The following is a 6,776-nucleotide window of genomic DNA, read 5'->3' on the forward strand; positions in this document are numbered from 1 at the left end:
CATCAAGAGATTAATGGGTAAAGAAGACGTGATATATATACACAGTGGAATACTACTCAGGCATAAGAAATGATGAAATCTGGCCATTTGTGACAACATGGATGGAACTTGAGGGCATTATGCTAAGTGAAATACATCAGAAGGAGAAAGGTAAATATCATATGATCTCACTCACAAGTAGAAGGTAAAAACAATGACAAACAAACACATAGAAACAGAGATTGGATTGGTGGTTACCAGAGGGGAAGGGGGAAGGGAGGAGTATGAAAGGGGTGTTTAGGCACAAGTGTATGGTGATGGACTGTAATTAGTCTTTGGATGGTGAACATGATGTAATCTGCAGAGAATTCAAAATATATAACCATGTACACCTGAAATTTATATAATGTTATAAATCCCTGCTACTACAATAAAAAAATTTTAAAAAATTAAAATAGAAAAGATGTGAATGCAATAATACATAAGCCACTAATCCAATATGTAAGGCTTGTGATGGTAAAGCTGTGCGCTCTTTGAAAAGCAGGCAATAGGAACTGCTGAGAGCCAATTAGGCAGAGACCCCAGCGGCCACTTTAGATGTATCATGAGTGGTAACAGACAAGGAAAGGTCTCCCGGAGGGTACAATCAGGGAACACGGACAATGTTGGGTCAAGGGATTTGTCCCAAAGACCAACATCCAAAACCAGAGCAAGAAATCACATCTAAGCCTGAAGGAGAGGACAAGAAACTACCCAGAGATCATGTGCTTTTCTCAGGTGTCGTGGTTTGGTGGAACTTTGGGGTGTCTTTCTTAGTGGGTAGATGAATGTAATTTGATTGGTAAGAAGAAGTTTTCATACGGATAATTGGTACCAGAATGGCTCAGTGTCACACACTGTGGCAAAGACCACTTTGATTTACCAGCAATTAACAATCTTATTTATAGAGATGAGAACTGTTATTGGAAAAGTTGATTAGTCAGGAAGACCAATTTCAACCCTTGCTTCCAGAGTAGATGTGTGAACCCTTCCTTCCCCCACACCAGATTTCCAGGACTCTACAATAAAATCCAATTCTTCTCTTTGACCCCTGAGAGAAAACCTAAGCAATATATGACTATGTTAAGAAACAAAATTTCACAGAAGTTTTGTCACTGCAACAAGTAGTGGCTGATTTTCTTTCAATACACATTATGAATTTCACAACTTTTAGCTATCTAGTGAAGTTAGAAATGACAATTACAAAACTGTAATGATACTTCCCTGGTGTTAAAACTTAACTCATGAAAATAGCAACCAAAAATCAGATGTCAAATATTGACTAAATAATCTTCATTGAAAGTAAATGAATTCAAGGACCTATAGTTTGCAGAAGAAATCATTAAGCTCTGAAGAGCAGGAAGTGCTTACTTTCTCACAGGCAAAACTGTTTGATGCTCATTTAAAATGCAAGTAGAAATTTAACTATGCTACTAATTTTTAAATATGTGGAGTTTATGCTCTGATTAATATCTCATAAGTTTTAAGTTTTAAATGGCCCTGCCCTATTTTTCCTAGAATTGATGACTTCCCAATATGCAGTTTTGCCATAAAAAAGTTTTTTGAATACACATATATATCATGTTGTGGCAGAACTGTTTACTTTTATATGTTATCAACTTTACAGAGAAAGACTGTGGTTAGGCCAAGTAAGTTTTGAATACACATATATATCATGTTGTGGCAGAACTGTTTACTTTTACATGTTATCAACTTTACAGAGAAAGACTGTGGTCAGGCCAAGTCAGTTTTGAAAACTAGCATCCTGGACACGTGTCCTTAAGTCTGTACGTAGTTTGTTAAATCAAGTGATCAAGTGTCTAACTGCAGTGAGGACGGCTTACTAGGTTGCCGGCAGCTTATTCTACTTTTCTATTCGATCTGGTTCTAACCAGTTTGTTAGTGCATGACATTCAGACATAGTATCTCCTAGGCAGCTACTATTACAATTAGAAAAAATTTTATTTATAAGATACACCTAAACAATTATTCATATAATTCAAAATGGACTGAAAAGTAGAATTATAGTTGAATTAGATCAACTTGAAATACACCTGCAAAATCCCTTCCGTTTTGACAGAACCAAATCATGACGTGCTAACCAGTCATAATCAAACTAAAAGAAGGAGATTATGCTAGGACATGGGTCATTATGGTCTATCTTTGAATTCTGATTACATTGAATCAGAAACTCTGTAACATACAGCATTCTTCTCCTTTCTGTAATGTTCATTACTGACCTACAGTTCCAGTGTGTCCCTAAAATCGGCTTTGTTAATTTAAGATGTTTATGTATATGTTGACATAAAATTTGGGTGATTTTATTGCTTTTATTTTCAGTATTTCAATTTTGGAGAATGCGTGAAGAGTTTCAGATTTAGATGACTGGTAGTTTCTTATGGAAACGCGAAACTTAGGTTTTGAACCAGAGTGGGTACCAGTGACAGATGCAGACAGATGACCAATTTGACAAGAGAAGTGTGTGTAATCATCCACATCTTGAACTGGAGGTCCAATTCATTCCCATTTGCTTGGTGATACTGGCAGCCATGCTAATAACCCTTAGAGGAGATATTGAAATTTTCTCTTCATAGAAGCTGGTCAGCGCAAGAAAAGAGATCCACAGGCCCTAATGTTTCAAATTTTTCACAATCAAATAGTGTCCCCACTTGAAACATATATTGGCTATATTTCAAAAAATCTTCCCTCTCGTCAGAACTTCCATTGAGTGGCTAACTCATACATATGGACAGAGAAGAATCATCAGATATATGAGTAAATCACCTTTCATGAAATACAGGCCAAAATAAAGAAAACAATGAAACTTGAAAGGAAAATACAGAGGGTATGAAGAAGAATTAACCTTAGAGAAATTACTTTTAAAAAATATAAAAGAAGATATAAACTGAAACTAAAATGGGACATAGAGAAATATTCATTCTAAAACCAAAGTATATTTTTTCTAGTTAAAATTATGAGCAATTTTGGGCCAGCGGTTAACTTTGGCGTGCTCCACTTTGGGGGCCCACGTTTGGTTCTTAAGTGCAGACCTACGCCACTCGTCTGTCAGAAATATAAAGGAACCCTAAAGGAATCATGAATAACTACAAAAACATCCAGAAAAATTAACAAAATGACAATAAGTACATATCCATCAATAATTATTTTACTGTAAATGGATTAAATGCTCAAATCAAAAGACATAGGGTGGCTGACTGGGTTAAATACAGGACCCATGTAGCCAATTACAAGGCTCACTTCAGATCTATAGATACACACAGGCTGAAAGTGAAGGAATGGAAAAATATGTTTCATGCAAACGGAAACAAAAAGAAAGCTGGGGTAGCAATCGCTGATCTTAAGAAATAGACAGCCAGTTCATTCCTCAGCAAAATGGGTTTATTTGCCTCAAGGTGTATAACTACAGTGTTCAATGTGGAACCTCCTAGCAGCAAAGGTGAGGAGAAATTCTTTTATAGAGGGGAAGGAGAAGTTGGGAGGACTTTTATAAATAAAGTGTCTATTGGAGGAATTGAGGGGTTGATGTCTGGTGGCTTTCCATTGGCTGACTTGTCGTGGTGTCTCATTGGCTCAGCTTCTTGTCAGTCAAGAAGATGAAGTCCTGTTGGGCTCCACTATCAATGTAGGATGTGACAGTTCCCTCTTTGGCCTCCTGTTGATTAATTTTCATATTTTCCCATTTTGATCAGGATCTTTCTCTGAAAGCACCACTGCTCAAGAGTCAGAGTTTTCCAGTTTCATCAAACATTTGTCCACTGATGCCAGGAAGGAGTTTTCTGAGTGTCATCTCCAACATTGGAGGGAAAGTGCACTGATTGGAAACCTCTTGTGGCCACATTTGAGTAACAAATATGGGATAGGAAGGATAACCTTCAGGACCTTTTTTCTAAAATACATCTGTCAAGATCATAGGCATTGGAGATCATCTGAAGTGCTATGTTGTCACCAAAGGTTTGGCAGACAAGCTTCCAAAGGCTTGATCTGGACATCTTGGGAAAGCTGTCTCATCAGATGTCATCTGCTTCAATTCCAGAAATCTTTACTTTCATGTCGCCAGATGATGTGCAGGTCCAGTTAGCATTTGGTGTTTCTGTAGGTGTGTCACAACCCAAGAGTCTATTCCATAGAGTTTCGTGGCACAAGGGTCAGCTAACCGCACCATTTCAATGAGAGGCCTTTCTAGTGAGGTTGAAGAGAGTCTTTCCACAGGTGTCTTTTCCAATAGACAGAATCTCCTGGTTGCATGGCATATTGAGTAAGGTGACAGCCTAGACTTGAGAACAACATAGGTGCCTATGAATGAATAAAGAAGATGTGAAAGAGCACATTTGTTGGTGATAGATGGAAACTAGACTTTTGGTGGTGAAAACGATGTGGTCTCTAAAGAAGTCAAAATATAATGATGTACACTTCGAATTAAAAAGAAATACTTCCAAGATAGTCTATTGATCATTGCTGATGCACGTGTGTCTGGATGGTTCTCATACTGTTCTAAAAAACTTGCGACAGTCAGCAATGCCATGCTTTCTAGTCAGGCAGGAAAGAAAAGGAAGGATGTAGAGATGGAATTTCTCTCATTCAGACTTTCTGAAATGTTTACCCATTACATGGATCACAATGATTATTTCATTTTTATTATTCACTTTTACAAATTCACTTTTACAAATATTTTACAAATATTAACATGAGCAAAAATTTATATCCCACTTTCACCATCCTACAACAAAGCCAAAAGTAACAAAAAACATTCTCTTAGCAAAATGTGGCTACTATTTCTTCCTATCTATTCGTTCACTTAACAATTATTGAATAGCTTTTCTGTTCCTGATAATGTTCTGGGTGCTGGGGTAAACTTCTGATCAAGATTGACAGGGTTTGTAAATTTGTGAAGTTTGCGTAATGTGGGTGCTGGTGACAATGAACGACAAAGAATAAAGCTATCAGTTAATGATAGATGCTGTAAATAAAATAAAATATACTAATATTATGGAAAGTAACCATGGAGTTGGGAAAGCATTAGATAGGATGTTCTAGAAAAGTCTCTGGTAAAATAATATTTTACTTGCTCCTTAATGATTTAAAGAAAAACCTGCACAAATCACTCCAGGAGAAGGGATGCCATGTTCAAACTTCCTCAAATGGCAGTGAGCTTGGCATGCTTGGAGATCATAAATACAGCCATTGTTACTAAAGTGAAGTTCTAGGGAGAAAAGAATTGGAGCTGCCATCAGAGAGGGAAAAAAGTCCTGAGTAAGGATGGTATTGTAAAGCCATGTTAAAGAGTAGAAACTCCAAGTGCAAGCATAAAAAAACGTTTGTTAGATAATGTGATGTACAGTCTTACATGTCCACTTCATCTGCTGTTCAGAGAATGGATATTATGGGACAAAGGTGGAAGCAAAAGAGCCTATGGTAGTAAATGACGGTTTGCATTAAAGAATTATCAGTGAAAGGGAACATTTGTAAGTCAGGGCAGGTTTTAGAGATCAAGCCAAGAGTATTTTCTAATGGAACTTGTGGGATGAGAAAAGATTAAAATCAAGAATAATTCCTAGGTTCGTAATTTGAGCAATTAGATAGTTACTCAAAATGGGCTCAAACCTAGCACTGTTCATCAAGCCATGCTGTGGCAGCATCCTACATAAAGTGGAGGAAGTTTGCACAGATTAGCTTGTGGCCAATCTTCCCCAACAACAAAAAATTAATATTTAGAAATCAGGCAGAGGAAGAGACGAGCAAAACATTTTAGAATGGGCAGTGTGGAAATTGTTTGCAAAGATGACTGTTAACAGTTTCCCCCATTCTATGTATATATGCTGCTTCTTCCATCCAGAAACAAGCCCTTGAATATGCTCTGGCCATGTGACTTGCTTTGGTCAACAGAGTGTGGCAATTGTCATACGGTACCAATTCTGGGCCCAGGTCATCAGAGGCCTTGAAGCTACTATTTTTGTTCTCTTGGGCTCTAGGCTTCACGTAAAGAATTTCAGACCACAATGTCGAATGATGACAGATGACATAGAGAGAGATAGGTCTCACCAAAACCCAGTCATTCCAGCCTCCAGCATTGTGAATGAGGTCATCCTGCCAGAGCCAAACACCCGGCAAATGCAGCTTTGCACGTGGAACTTACAGCCAGAACATGGAGCAGAGATTAGCTCTTCCTGCAAAGCCCTGTCAAAATTTCAGACTCATGAATTGCAACAGCAATATTGTAGTTACTCTATGCCACTGGACTTTGAGGTGGTTTGATTTGCAGTAATAAATAACAATCAACAAGTGAAATAAAAGGAAAATCAAGAGTTTTTTGTGTTTTTCAAACCAAGCTCTAGATAGTGTCATCAACTATTTGGAATGCTGCTAAGAAACATACAGGAGGATGAAGTCAGCAACATGGCACAGTGAGCTGTTCCCTTCATCATTCTCCCTTTTGAACTACAACCAAATAGACATTCACTGACCAATGGAAGAAACCCACAAAGCACAACAGAATGCCTGGGAGACACACGCAGCTGTACATCTGAGGGTGGGTGGATTGGCCACTGGGGAAGTGAGATGGGTGAGCACACCCTGCTCTCCCCTGGTAGCCCTGTGCATGCACACAAACACTTTCCTACCTGGGGCAAGCACCCGACAGTGGGAGCACACACCAGGGTGACCATAGGAGGAGCCAGCTGTAACTCTTAGCCTGTGCTTGTTTTCACTCTCCTGGTGGGGAGAGGGAGCCCACCATGCCC

This window comes from Equus asinus, chromosome 3 (genome assembly GCF_041296235.1).
Source record: "Equus asinus isolate D_3611 breed Donkey chromosome 3, EquAss-T2T_v2, whole genome shotgun sequence".
Taxonomy (NCBI): Eukaryota; Metazoa; Chordata; class Mammalia; order Perissodactyla; family Equidae; genus Equus; species Equus asinus.